At 39.8% G+C, this 16,596-nt stretch overlaps 1 protein-coding gene across 2 annotated transcripts in view; it reads left to right on the top strand.

Moving 5' to 3' along the window:
* The first annotated feature begins 2,743 nt into the window (after positions 1-2,743).
* The window catches only part of EVA1A (eva-1 homolog A, regulator of programmed cell death), a 34,831-nt gene continuing 20,978 nt past the window's right edge, over positions 2,744-16,596 (top strand). The window contains exons 1-2 of one of the 2 annotated variants that reach the window (XM_081313193.1): positions 2,744-2,812; positions 7,560-7,601. The gene's annotated coding sequence lies outside the window, so the exon portion shown is untranslated. The remainder of the gene's footprint in view (positions 2,813-7,559; positions 7,602-16,596) is intronic. The other variant, XM_081313194.1, reaches the window with a different exon arrangement.

Genomic DNA, 16,596 nt, shown 5'->3' on the forward strand with positions numbered 1-16,596 from the left:
CGTTCGGAAGTTAAAACTTCCAGTGACAGCTCTGGCCGGGAACTCTCTTCCTCGGCCGTGACTTCAGCTCAGGAGCGATCCCACCCTCGTTGCCATTGAAGTAGCTGATGGACCACTCGGGACGACAGGTTACTGAACTAAGACTTTATTTAGAACAAGGCAAAAACAGAATAACTTGTCCGGCTTTTATAGCCGGCAGCTGTCAGTGAGATCCAATCAGGATCATTTCTTTTGGCGCCGCGTCTAGCCGAGCCAATCACCGCCGTCTTCTCTTGACAGTTCTTCTTCCCGCATGGTGAGCCAGCTTGGTGTTTTGACAGCCGCGAGCTGTCAGTGGCTGCGCCTGCGCCCTGGCGGGGAACTTTGACAGCTGTCAAAGTTCCCGCGTGTTCTCCTGTCAGTTTTGTTTACCTCACGGAATAAATGGAATAAACGGTTTTAACTTACTGCTAACGTTTTGTATACATATATATTACAAAAACCCAAATATATATTTTTAAGAAAGTGTTATTTCCTGATGCTACCTTCTTAATGCCGACTCATCTTCTGTGAACCCTACGTGGTCCCTTTTCTTTCCGTTTCCCACTGGTTCCCCCTGATTCATGGGTTGGGGCAGGTTTTGAAAGGGGCAGAGTATTAAGCCAACTCTTAGCACACAGTCCTTGCTTCCTGTGGTCTCCTTGCATTCCAGCTTGTGCAACCCTTAGCAATTTCTTTTTTCTTGCAACTTCTCAGAAAAAAAACATCCAGGAAGGTAAAAGGGGGAGTTGGTGGAAAGCTCCATTTAAAAAGAAACAAAGATTTACCTCTAATCTTGATGAGCTATGGCTGTATGTCTTTCAGGCTGAGCAAAAAAAGAAAAAAAGAGAAAAACACACACCTGCAATTTGACCTTCCTTAGCTTGCTGTGCTTTTAAAGAAACAGAACAGCAGGTATTTGGTGAATGGATGGCAAAATATACAGTTGAGGCACCAATGAAACCAGAAGGGTGGATTTTCTGATCCTGCTTACGAAAGTGAGTGGTGTTTTAATCTGTCCTGAACTGCTTTTAGCAGCCTTACCAGAATTAGGAGAGACTGGACGTAACTTTTCTCACTAGAAATATGTAGCTTTTTTGGGAAAACATCGCAGCTTTGAATAATACTGCCACATGTGTTGGATTCCTTGCTCTTGGGCTATGAAAGAAAATAGTAAAGTTGGGACCAGGTGGAAGTCGAAAATACCAATAAGGAGAACAGAAAGAAATAAATCACTCTATTTTTGGTTTTTTAACTGATTTGAGCAGGATATCATGATTTACTATAGTTTCCCCAGTTTTATTACAGCAGAGATGTTGTGTATTCCTAGCTGAAAACAAACAGCAGTTAACTGAATTAGTTTGATCAAAATGTGCTCATGCTGGGAAATGGAGTTTGTGGCTTTGTTGCCCTGGCCAACTCTTTACCCCATATTTGTATACAGTACTAGGCAAGTCAAGGTCTGCTCTTGTAAGAGCTCAATTATGTTAAGATCCCTTAGGCAAGGCAGACAGATGAGAATGCATGGCAAACAGGAAACCTAAAAGGGAAATTTACAGTACAGTAGCTCCTATCTGACTATAGTATTTATGGCCCTAGGGCCCAGCTCCTAGCTCTCATAAGGTTTTGAATGTCCTTGCTGTGAAGGTCAGTCTTAGGGCCATCATACCAGATTGGGCTAGCCTTAGCTCTTGTAGGGTTCAACATCTGGGAGAAAGAGAATTCAAAATCTTTATGCAGAACTAAGATCTAACTTTAGAAGGATACCCTCTGCCCTGCCATTAATGTGTTTTCTCTTTGCTGCCACTTGGTGGCTATTAGCCCTAAGCAGTTCAACTGTTGCATGTGGCACTTCAAAGATGGTGACATGTTGAAAATCACTTGGAAGATAGCAAGCAGGCCGTCTGTTTGAATGCCGGGATGCTTCTACTTCTGATGGCTCCCAGACTACCGATGCTGGGCAGACAGATATTGCAGCCATTTGGCCTTGGCATCATGTGTGCATTTGTGCTTGAAGAAAATAATATGAAAAAGTTGGGAATAAAATGCATAGGAAGGTTACAAAGTGAAAAATACCTTGTTAGGTACCTCAACCCCCACCCTGTCCCCCAGGAAAATTCTGTGAGACAGGAGAATTGTACAGTACAATAAAATCCTTTGTGCAATCAGTTTCATGCTGACTGTAAAGAGTGTTTTTCTTTTCAAGTCCATTGGTGAGTGCTAACACACCAACATTCTTTCTGTGTCAGCACTGTCTCATGTATATTTTGTTGGGAGGAGAAGCAGTGAAAGGCAGGGAGAGAGAGTTGAAGGAAATGAGAGGCGGCCTTTTTTGCTCCAGCTCCACTCAAATATTTTCACGGTTTAGAAAACCTCTCTCTCTCTCTCTCTCTCTCTCTCTCTCTCTCTCTCTCTCTGTAGAGAGAGAGAGGCCAGTGAATCAATTAACATTAATTCAGCTGGTATCAATTTGCTCTAGGCTGTATGATTTTTGGGAAAAAAAGTACTTCAGCTAGGAAGTCTGCTGCTCAGAGAACATTGGGGGCCATTGTCTTCTTGTGATCTTCTGCGGAGAAAACAGGTGTAGCATTTGTGGAGTATTTGTTAGTGGCTACAGACCTTTGTTTTCCACTTTGCGAAACTGGCTACTGTAATTGGCTGCACGGCTTTCCCTCCAGCCAACACAGAAGAGACAGGCGGAATTGCTTATGTTATACAGAGCCAACTTGAATGAATCTCTGGCTGGCCCAAGTTATGTTTTTGTTAAGCTCTCGTCCATCCTGAGGATTGGAAGGTAAGATCTAGACTTTCAGTTATGGTCATTATGGGGTGTTTTCCTCTGATCTGCAGTTCAGTAAGAGGTCTCTTTCGTCTGTTTTTAAAAGTATCCTTGAAGGTACTGTAAGAAGTGGAATGAAATTGCAAGGGAAATGAACAAAGTTTGCAGGCAAAGGGAAGGGAAGTTACTCTTTTAGGTGCAGTAAATACAGAAAGAAAAGGGAGTCTTAGAGGAAGGTCAGAGGTTTCCTTAATTATGGTTGAAGTTTCTTTTACTTCTTTGTGGACTTTGGCCTTGACTTTCTGGAAGTCTCTCTTGTTTTGCCTTACTGTAAAATGATCCCTTTGGATGATTCTGCATTCTGCCTTTGTTTTCAGCAGCAGGTAGTTTCTTTCAGGCTTACTAGTTACTAAATTTTTATTAAGATTTTTTCTCCTTGGGTAATAGAGCATTTTGAAAAAATAAAATCTCACGGAAACTTCATTTTTTCCACATGACAGCTGGTAAGTTAAACCTAAAATTAATTTGAGAGAGTTCTGTTTTTTGACCCAAATAACTGAATCTGTTAGCAGCATATTATCATTCCTTCCTTTAGCAGAGTTTTGCCCATTTCATCAGTCATTTCTCCAGGGGTCTGAGCTAAGAGCTTCTTTGAAATAAACAGGATCCTTTTGGAGATGAATTTGTCTTTTAGGTGAACTACTTCCTAAATAATACAACAGCAAAAGCAAAACTGGTTCAAACTGTAGGAGAAGATCCATTGGTGGGATTCAGATATGTGAACAACCGGTTCTCTGGGTGGATGCCACTTCCAGAAGTCCATTCTGGGCCTGGGCAACAAAAAATTAACTACCGGTTCTGCCAAAGTGGTGCGAACTGGCTGAACCCCACCACTGAGAAGATCCCCAGGAAATTAACACACGAGGAAGTCACAGAGCCCGACCCTTCGGTCCTATGGCAACGGCCTAACCATCAGCTCCAGAGGGAAACATTTCTTCGTCAACCCTCCTCAGCCAGCATGGGAAGCTAGTAGTATGTTTTCACAAAGTTCCTTCACCTATGGAGGAGTCCAGTTTTGAACTCTGCTGGTACTTTGTAAGCCAATAAGCAGATGCAGGGCTTTTTTTCTCATAGAACGCTCAGAACAGAGTTCCAGCACCTTTTTTGGATGGAACCTTGTAGGGTAGGGAAGGTGGGTTGTATGACATGTGTGAGTTCCAGCACCTTTTTCTTTTACAAAAAAAGCACTGAGCAGATGAGTTGTCTTCTCCCAGAGGGAGACGCCTTGCATTTGCTGATTACAGCAGAATAAAGGCATGGCTAAGAGGAGCAAATGTTGGCAAGCAGTTGCTGAGGAGGAGCTATTTGTAAAGTGAAACAAAGCCTTTTAGTGACACCTGAACAAGACTTCTCTTCCACCCATCCCCTTTCTCTGCTCATTTACCTCATCTCTGTACATGTTTGTCTGCGGAGAGTAATTGCATAAAAAAAGATATATGGCACAAAGCTATCTCTACCTAAAGCTTTAAGGTAACAGGATTGGGGGAAGTGGGGAGGGAGGTTTTCAGATTTATGACAGGAACCTAATTCACCTGTGTTTTTACTACTCATGGGATAGCAATTTGTATTATCATGATTGCAAAAAGTCTACAAAACTTTAAAGGATAGGGGCAGGGACTAGAGTACATTGAAGTATAACAAGTAGGTCAAGAAAGGGTTATGGTTTGTTCAGTTATCACCAAAGTCACAGGAAGGGCAATGAAGCAGAAACAGAGATAGTGGATATCCTTGACCCCTATTATAAACCCTTCTAGGCTGGGATGTCTGCTAGGGGACTCAGGACTTTGATTGCATAGTCATGGCTGCCATCTTGACTCTTTTGACTACCATTATCCTCTCCTCAGGTTTTATCAATTTCCTTGTCCCTAAAATAATTTATTAGCAGGCAGCGCTGACTGGAATACACCTGCATTACTGTATATTAATTGAACAAAATGAATATCCTTTCTCTGGAAGACTTGCAGTTGTAAGTAAAGCTTTGGCAAACCCTTTCCTGGGATTGGAAACAGGAGCTGCCAGTTGAAGAATTGCATCTCTCCTCTTTCCCACCTGGAAGGTTTTTTGTTTTTGTTTTTCTTCTATGGAGGCACCAAGAAGAAATGCATCCATTGTTTTTATCCCTGCAGCCTTTTCAATCCTAGATTGGTAAAAAAAAAATATGAAAATTTCAGATTTAGGCTTCTTCAGAGGCATCTTGCATTGAACCAAACAGCCCAATTTGGGAATCATCCTAATCCAAAGCATATAATATGATATTATATAGCATAGTTTGAATTGGGTAGGTTTCCAGATTGCAAAATAAATTATTTGTCATTGCAGTGTTGACATCAGGACTGTGCAGCTAGTGCAGATGAATCTCCCCAGTTTGAGACAGTAAGGTAGCATAGCTTGTCTTGGATTGCTCCATGGTGATGAGGTCTAGAATAGTCTTCCCATATTATGAGCATTGAGTTATGACAATCAAAAAAATGGCTTGTGTTGGGAAAATAAATTAGCTTTGGTCTTCGTCAGATTCATTTTGAGTAGCCACAGAACAATTCTTCATAGCGAATTTTGTCTTGTTTTTTTGTTTAATTCTTTGAGAGTTTGATAAACTAACACTAAACAAAAGGCAACCTGTTGAATGCTTTGGCTTAGGATGAACTAAGTTCAGAATTCTATTATTTTTATCCTTTGCACAAGGGAAAATCCTGATAAGCTTCATCTTTCTTTGCTCTTCTATCTGGTGGAGAAGGCACTTTATTAGGATGTTGGAATTAGGATATATTTTTCTACTTTCTGTTAAGAGTAGTAGTTTTTGATTTGCAATAGTTTGTTATGGGGTAGGACAGTATATTGTGAAAGGATGAGTGACCAATTTCCATAATTTCTGCTTCTGACAGAATATTGGTTTTGTAACAATTTGTGCATGCAAGAAATATTTTTCTTCCCTCCAAATATCTCTTCTCTAAGTCCATCCCTGATCTATTAGTGACTGAAGATTTCATAAAACCAGTTCGGGATTCAGGTTTTAGGCACAGCTAGGTTTGTAGAGGGTCCATGTTTTCTTTTTTCCCCCAGTTTGGATTTGATCAAGACTTTGGAATGCTATCTTACAGAGAAATCTGTTTTCTCCTGCTGAACTCTACAATATACTAATGTAACCTGCTGTGTACATTTGCTGGTTACCACCGTATCTGGGTTGTAAAAGCATGGATGTTCACCAGAGGGCTATAAAGAGCTAAATTAGGGTTTGTCTGATTTTTGCAACCCAAATATGATAGCTCTGTTTGGATGAGTGTGGTTGCATGGCTTAGCCCATGGGCAGGCAACCTCGGCTCTTTTATGACTCATGGACGTGAACTCCCAGAATTCCTGCTGACTCAGGAATTCTGGGAGTTGAAGTCCATGAGTCATAAAAGAGCCGAGGTTGCCTACCCCTGGCTTAGCCTGTTATATATAAGATCACTAGAGCATTAGAAAATTGCATTATATGTTTCTGTGTTTGCTCTCCCTTTTCATAAGTGTAATTATATTAAAAAATCTGTTTATATTTAAGTTCTGTCTCTTATGTGCAGCATATATTTAGAAAGAAGCATTGCAAAGCCTTTTCAATTACTGTATGTAAAATATTCAAATTGAAGCAAAAAGCAAGGGAAAGCAAAACAGACCTGAGAAGCTTGGAGCCTCCTGAAGAGGCAGATTTATGCTCCATGTTATAATAGATTAGAGGCTGCTGAACTGATCTGGCAGATTCAGTCATGCCCATCAGAGCCTCTTGCCCTGGTTTGACTGCTTTATGGAGAGAGATAGCCTTATTAGCTGTAAGGGTTTCCTAGTCAGGCAGACTGTTCCCTAAAATAATTCTCTTCTGTCTCTCCTTCAAGGAAACACATTACAGCATCCTTTTGTTTTATCTCAAATTAATTTTTGCTAATTAGTGATATGTAACATCTAATAATTGTTATCAACTAGTTAGTATGATTTTAGAAACAAGTGATTGCTTTTTGTATCAATAGTTACACCAATCAAAAAGAGAGACTTGTACCTCTCCAGCTTCAACATCATACACCAACTTCCCACTAAAGGAACAACTAGCAGTCTCAAATACCCACCTGCAGATGCACACAGGCTAGTGTATTTAGAAATGTACCTGCATCCTTTAAGAAATAAAAATTACATAACCCATTTTAAACTAATGTAACATATTGTGCAAACCCACATTATCTATTCATTGGAGGGATTTGCATAATATAGTACATTAGATTAAAATGGAGTAAAGTCAGTATGATTCAGAATGTTTGGGGAATTCAGCCATTCTCTTAGATTTGGCTTACTGTGTGAACAGGATCATCAGGATATGTTTGTCTGAGTTAGCATATTATGTAAACATAACATTTACCATCCTAAATTAGGGTTAAAGTATGATATGTGAATCTTTGTTCATTGTTTCGCATATAATGCCTGATACATAGTTCTTGCACTCCTCTGATCACTCTGCTATATTTACATCATAGTAGAAAACAAAATACATCTCATTACCAAGTGTTTACTACATACTTATGTATGAACCAAAATTGAAAATTTATTCCACAGTTATGATTGCAAATATAAACATGATTATGAAGACTACAAGAACCTAATCATACCCCAGGGTGTTTTATCTCTTTCTTAGTTCTTCAGCTTTTATGCTATTTTAAAAGGAGATCCATTTTTATTATAGGCATGTGAAGAATATATGTGGACTATTCTGCCAAATTACTCAGTAAGTGGTAAAGATGGTATATATTTTTTCATTTTTCCTGCCAATGCAAATACAATGTAAAAGGTATGACTTACAAACATTAATGTTACAAAATATATATTACATACCATTATTTGGAGCATATTGAACTATTGCTACTAGATTTTAGCAGATATCTAATGAAGCACACAGTCTAGGTCCTAGGACAATCATGCAGAACAGCAACAGTTCTTTCTGAACACAGAAGCCATGCCCCACAAAAGCAGTCATGAAAGATGTTCAAGTTGTAGTTCAGCAACTTCTGGAGAGCTACAAGTTCCCTCCATCTGGTATAGGTGACAATTAGCAATAGCACTTAGATTTATATGCCACCCCATAGTGCTTTATATAACTCTGTGGGCGGTTTACAACATCAGTGTATTGGCCCCAACAATCTGGCTCTTCATTTTACAGACCTCAGAAGGATAGAAAACTAAGTCAACCTTGATCTGGTCAGGACTGAACTGCTGGCAGTCAGCAGAGTTAGCTTGCATTACTACATTTAACCACTGCGCACCAAAGCTCTTAAATTTAAATCTAGCAATAGCTTTTTTTGGCAAATATATTCAACGATCCATTTATACAAATTATTTAACACACGCATAAGAATGAAACAAGGGATCATACTGGAAATTCACTTCTAAACAGCACTGAAGAATATAGTTAGTTCAGTGAACATGCTTGTAGGCAGTAGCAATGGAGTAGCAATTATTTTACAAAGAGGAGAGCCATGTGGTTAGCAATCCCACCTCTGGCTCATAGACAGAAATATGACGTCTAACCTCAGACATTAAAAACAGATATAGGAACAACAATTTTCTGCTATGGTAAGAAGGTGTGTATGCATATACATATACATATACACACAGCACAATAACAGGGATTGGATAGGTTTGTGGATCAAAGTGAAAAAGAGAGACCAAGAATAATAGATTTAGAAGAAATAGAGCAATAGTATGGGTTCTGATAACTGTGGGATGGATCTGTGCCCATTTTTGTTCTTTTAGATAACCAGGGAGAAATGGTTATTTGGTATGGGAGGTGATCAAAACCTTCAAAGGGAAATAAAATGCCACCAACTTTGAAAGGGGTGGTGATGGATGTTCTCTGAATTCTTCCCTCTTAGATCATTTCCATGCAGTCTTCAAACATCTTTTGTGGGGGAGATTGTTGACAGGGAGTTGGAAATCAGTTCCAGGATCCTGGAAGAAACAATTTACCTGAATCTCTTTCAGTCAGGATTCAAACTCAGACACAGAACAGCTCTGGTCACTTTGGTGGATGTTTCTCAGAGTTTGGATGCAGAGAATGCATCCCTTCTGGTCCTGTAAGACTTCTCAGAAGCTTTCAAAATCTCTATGGTAACCTGCTGGATTGCCTATGACGTATGGGGGTTGGAGGTATCATTTCACATTGGATTGGGTACTTGAATGTTCGGTTCTAGAATTGGGGAAGAGCAATCAAGCTAATGATTGCTCCACTCCTGGGATGCCACAGGTCTAAGTCTTCTCTGTGCTTTTATATTAATGTGAAATTTACAAGAGAGGTCATCAGTTGGTTTGGGATAAGGTATCAGTATGATGATATAATGAAACTATACATTTTTGGAAATGCTGGGGAGATCCTAAGTTGGTATCTGGAGGCTGTCAGAGGCTAGCTGGGGTGAAACAAACTCAGTAAGACAGCTTTTTGTCCATCTTGACTCCCCAAAATATCACCTCCAGTAATGGCTCGAGATGGAAGCACTGTGAAGGAGCAGGTTTGTGATTTGTGGGTCCTCTGAGACCTTAGACTCCTGCTGGAGCAACAAATAGATGAAGTGGCCAAAAGGATCTTTATCCAGCTTTGATTGATATGCAAGTTATAGCTCTATCTGGATGTGGAGAAGTCGACAATAGTAACGTATGCCCCTACCCCTGTGTGGCTAGATTACTGAAGTGTGCTGAATATGGAGCTGTTTTTGAAGATGACTGGTATAGAATGTTGGCAGTTAATTATCATCATTGCAGAAATACCCTTTTTATGGTGACTGTGTTGGTTACCAGTGGGCTTCCAGGCCCAGTTTAATGCTTTAGAGGTTAATGGGAAGGAGGATGGCCATTGTTTAATTTATTTGTCATTGTTTTATTGCTGTGATTATATTTTATTGCTGAGATTATTGTATACTGAGACAGAATGGTATATTAAATTATAAATTAAATACTCTAGTGTTGCAATGTTTTATTTTTTATTTATTTTATTTTATTTTAATTCCATTTATATCCCGCCCTTCTCCAAAGACTCAGGTACAGGTTTTTTTTAACAGGATGCTTCTGAGACCTGATATTGTAGATAGTATATCAGGGAAGAGACCCATTTTGGTGTAATGCCTAAGGCACCAGGCTTGAAACCAGGAGACAGTGAATTCTACTCTTGCCTTAGACAGGAAGTCAGATGGCTGATTTTGAGCTAGTCAGTTCTCTTAGCTCTAGGAAGGAAGGAAAGGCAAACCACTTCTGAAAAACCTTGTCAAGATAACTGTATGGTCTACTCCATGCCAGGGGTCAAGGCTGAGTTAAAGACACACATATACTCCAACAAATCTGGGAGAAGAAAGACATATTTGGCATTAAATAGCATGTTTCCTAATGACAAGTGTAGGCTACTGCTAATAGCCTCTACCTTCAAAGCCAACTGCAAAGAAGCCCATTCAGGGCATAGAAAGGGAGAGGAACTATATACTGTATGAGCAGGAAGATGAGTGTAGTAAGAAGCAGTGGGAACAGCAGCCTTATCTTTCAGAGATACATTCCCTATTTTACTTGCAATGTTTTGGGTACCAATTAAAATATTTGTTGGCTATAAATCTGGTACATCCAAGGGAGTAAACAAGAGATAAATTAGTCTTGGTCAAAATAACAACAGGCCCATGCAGCAACCATACTGCTTCTAGTCACAATAATGCTTTGAAGGCATTATTATTTATATATTATTAACCAAAAAAGGAAGAAAGAATGTGCAATGGCAAGTTGCAGATAGCCCTTGTGTGCCTGCCTCTTAGGTGCTCTTGTACTTTGTGGGGTGGGAAGGGCGAAGAAGCAGAGGTGCCCCATTCTCTTAATAGTTTGCATGGTAGAACCTGGCACCATTAGCAGACTGAGAGCAGGACTCAACATGTTCATGGAGCGTAATGACGAACACAGTCAAGGGGGAATGAGGTTTAAAAAGGAAAGAGGATCGAGGCAGTTTTTTAGACCTGCTAAATCTGTCCCTGGCGCTTCTTCCGGTAAGCTGTTTTTGTAATTAATTTTCTTCAACCTCACTCATGCTGTGCTGAAATACTGTCTCTTCTGCTTATCCCTTCTCCTCCCCCTCAAGAACTGAGATGAAATAAGAGTTGCATACCTGTTTATAAATTACTAAACTTAGTAATGAGTTTAATGTTTAATTTATGCCTGCAGCTCTAACTGTACTGTCATTAACAATGGCAATCAGACTGTCTTCCTTCATTTTCTATGCTTCTTAGATACTTTGTATGTCAACCTGGCAGGTTTTTTAACCCAAAGGTTAAAATATATCTGTATTAGTTATTCCAGAGTGTTTTTTCTTATGCTTATTCTATCTTCAGCACGTGACTATGTGTAAAAACAGCAATGTCTTCAGCAGGAGAGCACAAATAACGTTTGCTCAAAGATCTGTGGAAATAGCTTTTGTTGGCCTCACTTGGATCTACAGAATTAGATGCTACTAATCTGAATCCAGGAAGGAAGGAGGGAAGATGGGGCATAACTTATTCTTTCCTGCAGTCATTTAGCAGAGAAAGCAGTAAGAGGACCTCCTTGCTGTATATACTTACCACTCTCTTGCTTCTAAACCTGGATTCAGTACATTTGGCTAAGGTTTGTTGGTTGCTTTTAGGGGGTTAGGTAATGCTCCATTTTGTTGTGGTGTGGTTGTGTGTTGCTTTATTTCATAAACATAAGGCTTTTGGTTGGCATTGATTTCAAAACAAAGTTAACACTATTCTGGTAACATTCACAGTTCTCTACTGGTAGATTTTGGAGAGAAAAATGGTGTTGATTTCTCCAACTCTTTGAGATAAATTGGACTGGGATAAACTGGGACTGGCTGAGAGTCACTCAGTAAACTTCTGTGAGCAACCAGGGATCCTTAGAGTTTCTCCCAAATTATTTTTCCTTCCAATGACAAAGTAGGATCATTGAATGGGGTCTTCAGAGATGAATAATCCATGGGTATGTTGGCTTACTCTCAGTCAGGTGCCTTCTCCAATCCAGAATCATTCAGCTAAAAATCTTGGCCCCTGCACACACACCAGTTTTTAAAATGTAAATACTTTTGAAGAGCAATGCATCGAACACTTTGATTCTTCTAGCTCATGGGTATCAAACTTGCTGTGTCACGTGCATTGCTGGAGCTGGGGTGGGGTGGGATGGGCGCAGCCTTTGCATGATGCAACCGGCCCACGGGCTGGCAGGTTGACACCCTTGTTCTAGCTGCATTGCCTCAGCTTCTTTGTAATGTAGTTTGGTTGGAAACTAGATTTGATGGCTGTAAAAATTTCTTGCTGTTAATAAGAAAACTACTTTCTGTCTAGTTTTATTATTTTACATTGCTCATGCTTTATTTTAGTAGAGCTGCCCCAAGCATTGGTGTTATGTCAGATGTGATCCTGGCAAGTAACATGCACTATAGGAAGCCTAGTATGGACCTTATATTTGAATGCATAAGCTGCCCATCTCCAATGGACTACTAAACAGCATTAAGATGGAGAAGGACCAGGAGCTATTTTCTCAACCAGCCACGACTCTCCTCATGCTTCCACCCACCTGGGATGTCCTGATGCTGCATTCCTGAGTTAAAAATTATTGCAGCCCTGCCAGCTGCTATCCAAGCACCATTTCCTTTCATCTGGCCCAGATCCATCATTGTGGCTCCCTAAATCTCTTTTTTGGTCCGGTAGTTGAAAATATTCATTATTCAATAATTAGTAGGCTGTTTCACCTTGCCTAGAAATGTTATTGGCCAAATTCTGCACAGTTAGTGACAGTTTGATTCTCTGGTGTGCTTGATGCACTTCTTCCACCACTTTTAGTAGTGTACTTCAACCATACATAACTGCAGTTGACACTGCAAACAATTACAGAGCATGGTGACACAAATACTTTTTGACAGATCCAGGTGAAGCATTACAGTTTCTTGAACAGTTTAACTATATGAACCTGTTAGTTGGAGGTAAATGATATAGTTTGTATCCAGCTTTGCTGTTAGATTAACTTTTCTAGACCTTTTCTAGAATTAAACTATTTGTTTGGCAATAAATACAGCTGACAGAGGTCAAGATTGTTTATGTTAGAGAAAGTCCTTCAGATAATACCTCCAAACAAAAAACCAACAAAATGGAAAGAAAAACATTGAAGTTTAGTTATAAGTGTTGGTACAATTCTCTTCCTGCTCGGTCAGGAATACCCCTGCCCCTTCTCTCTACCAGTATGTTTCATTCACACTCCAACACAACAAACAGATCTCCACCCAGTTTGCCAGCGTGAACTTGCCTGATGTTGGCATCTCTAGCAAGTAGGCTTCCTAGCCCTTCCAAAAATTATAGCTGTTGTTTTGCAGATACGTTGTTTGCAGGTTGACAGGCCTAGAGGGAGGCGACACTGGTGAATCCTGGAAGCAGGGAAGGCATTTGCAGTAGATGGGTTGCAGTAGCCAATCCAGCTCAGTTGTCAGAAATGTAAGAGAGGTTTGCTTATAACAAGCCTTAATAGATTTTTCACCACACCCCTAATAATAATGATGTGAATAATTGCCTTCTTTATTACTTGTTGCCATGCCACATCACACTGAGCTTTTTTTCTGTCTTTGATTTAATTGTACGTGAGTGTTGTATGTGTAAATGGTGTAAGCAGCCTTTACTACTGTATTTCAGAAGCTGAAAGCATAAAAATTCCCCAAAAGCTCCATTTGGGCATTTCACACAATTTCAGAACCCATTAATTAATACAATTTTTGTAGGTAGAAAAATGCATAAATTGCTGAAATTACAACCTACCGCATGAATTTTTCTCCTCTATTCCACACAGGCTGAGAATAGAAGAAATTTGTGCTTCACTTTGCCAAGTAACCCTCCATACAAGGGGAATCTTGGTTCAGATCAAATCAAGTCAAATAGCTTTATTACAGTCTTTGATGAGCTTTTACAGTAAAAAAGAGAAATAGTTTGATACAACAATTCACTGCTGGGGGAAAAAGACAAAAGGATAATGACATATCTAATTAAAAGGATTAATTCGGATCTTCTTAGCCATGAAGTTGATACTAAAGTTCAGTTACCTTTTCTCCACACAATCTGCCTCCCAATATACTAATGAGAATATAGTATAATGTATGTCCAAGGGACTGTATTTTGAGTCAGTTCGAATCGCTAAAAAGCTGAATAAATTCATACATAAATTTACATAAACACAAATAGTAAGAGGCGTCAATTCTTAACTGGTTTTAATTTATTCCCAAAATACATTTCTGGAAAGCACTAAATTATTATTCAGGGAGGTACATTTCACCAACACAGAAATTGTTAGTGTTTTTTTTTTTTTAAGAAAAAACTTTCAATTTTTGGTGATATCTCTATTCTCATCACCATTCTTGCTTGGATTAGGAAAATCCAGACAACCACAAGATGGCAACGGAGAGTTGAGGTTTTCTGCATCATTTGGAGGATTTGCAGCCAGATTTAGTAAGTGCACTATGAGATCATATATGATCTCTATTAATATTATGAGCACAAGAAGCGCAGCCTCTGATGTGTAAAAAACCTGGGTAAGAAACTGGCCTGGAGCACGCTTATTGCCATGCCAAGGTATGAGATTTTTGATGGTGTGTTTTTCCTTGCAAAAGCTCCAAGCTGGATGTGATGTTGTCTTATGTTGTTTAGCTCCTCCCACTCTGCTCCACTTGAGACAAGAAGGAACAAAAACTCCTTGGAGGAGGAGGAGGGGCGGAGCCAAAATGCAGGAGAGGAAACAATCAGACAAAGCTGTGATTTAATTTAGTGGAAAACCATACCGAACCAAGGGCAGGTCAGACTGCAGAAGCAATTGGCTCTGCTGCCCCTGTTGTCCGTAATATTGAAAAAGGACACGAGTCTAAAGGGGAATCTCACAAATGAAAAGCTGTCTTATTCTCTGGGGAGACAAGGGAGTTGCAGCCACGATGGAAGCTGTGGACGGGAAGGCAAGAGCAGGAGCCGACTTACTTCTAAACGGAGGGGCCTAACTTGCACCTTGGCTAGGGCCAGCGCCTGCAGACAACAGTGGGCAGTTGTGAGTCACTTTGCACATGCTGAGAAGAAACTCAGCTCTCTCATGCAAGGACTCAGGTCTGGAATTAAACATCTGGACTGGCTCTAAGCACAAACAAATTCCACTACGGAGGTCAAATAATGAAAAGGTGGCCTCTAGTAGAAAAATGTCTAAGGAGAAGAGGAGTAGTGTTTAAAAACATACTGCTTTGGTCAAGGATTGTTATTAGCATATTTTTAATGAGTTACTCTTAATTCTGCTTCAGAATTCTTCAGGCTGCATCACTTAACTCTTTGGAACGGCTTCTGATTTGTTGCTAGATGTTCTTTTTAACGAATCCTTTTTTTAATGGAGTGCACTTTGTAGCACGCACCTAGTTATATTTGTCTCGCGCATGGATTGTCTCACTGCTCGTCTGAGACAATCTGGATATAAACATGTTTTCCTCATTTTCTATTTGTGGTATGGATGCTTTTTGTGTGGCTTCGCCATCAGACTGAGCTGTTGGGTCATAGAACACCTCTCTGGCCCATCTAGCAATTTCCCTACTTTCAAGTGTGAAACACTGGTAGCGAAATGTTTGTGACTGAGTGGGTTGAATGAAATGAATGAAGAACTCGGCACACTTTATTTGTGCAGGAAATGAAACAAGCAAGAAGATGCTTGACCAAGAATCAGCCACATGCGTACATATGTCCTGGTGATACTTAGTTCCAGCTTTTATCCAGTAGAACTGATGAGATGATCTTAGATGCAGCACAACAGTTTTTTTTTTGGAGACCACACATTGTGACTCAAAAGCTAGCCCAGACACCATTGCTCTACCTCCTTCCTAGGCTCTGTGGAAGCAGGGCTCTTTATTAGATCTGCACAGTGATTAACCCGTCACTGTAAATGTAAGGCTCTAAGGACAAATTTACCCTTAGTTTTCACTTTTTTGTAAGATTTTCTATTCCAATGAAGGCAGTCATTAAACACAGGGAAGACATAAAACAACATTTAAAAAGTAGAGCATTTAAATGTGCTAACATCTAGCTAGGGCAATACACCTATGAATAAATACTTTATTGTCAGATCAATTAGTTCTTAACACTAATTTATGCACCAGCACTTGTGGGCTTCACAGAGATTTCTTGTCACCTGATTTTGATATAAAATATAATACAACATCTCTGTAAAATTCTGCCTTATATTTATTCTCACAGGAATAAATCTTAGGGGAAGTTTTTTTAAAAAAATAATAAGATTTATTGTTTTCTCCTATTCCGTACTTCTTCTGTTCTCCCCCCCCACCGCCTGTTTTTTTCATTTGCATTCAGAAGCTCCTTCCTCCCAGCCATTTCCTTCCTCCCTCCCTCATGAGAGGTTATGGAAAAAAAGTCTGCTTTTTCCATTGATCACTGGGCACTTCTGCAACTAATTATGCCATTGCATAAAGGCTGTACAATGCAGGTCCAGCACTCAGATAACAGAGAATGGACTGACCTTATTTGAACTTTCAAGGAATTCAAAAAGGGATATATAACGGTCCCCCTTATTATTCAAATTTTGCAGTTCGGGTCTTACCATGCTAGGTTTCATTCTTCCTTCTCTGGCCATGAAACTTAGGTTTGTACCACATGTAGTCCTCAACTTACAACAGTTCATTTAGTGACTATTCAAGCTTACAACAG

This window comes from Vipera berus, assembly GCF_964194415.1.
Source record: "Vipera berus genome assembly, chromosome: 1".
Lineage (NCBI taxonomy): Eukaryota > Metazoa > Chordata > Lepidosauria > Squamata > Viperidae > Vipera > Vipera berus.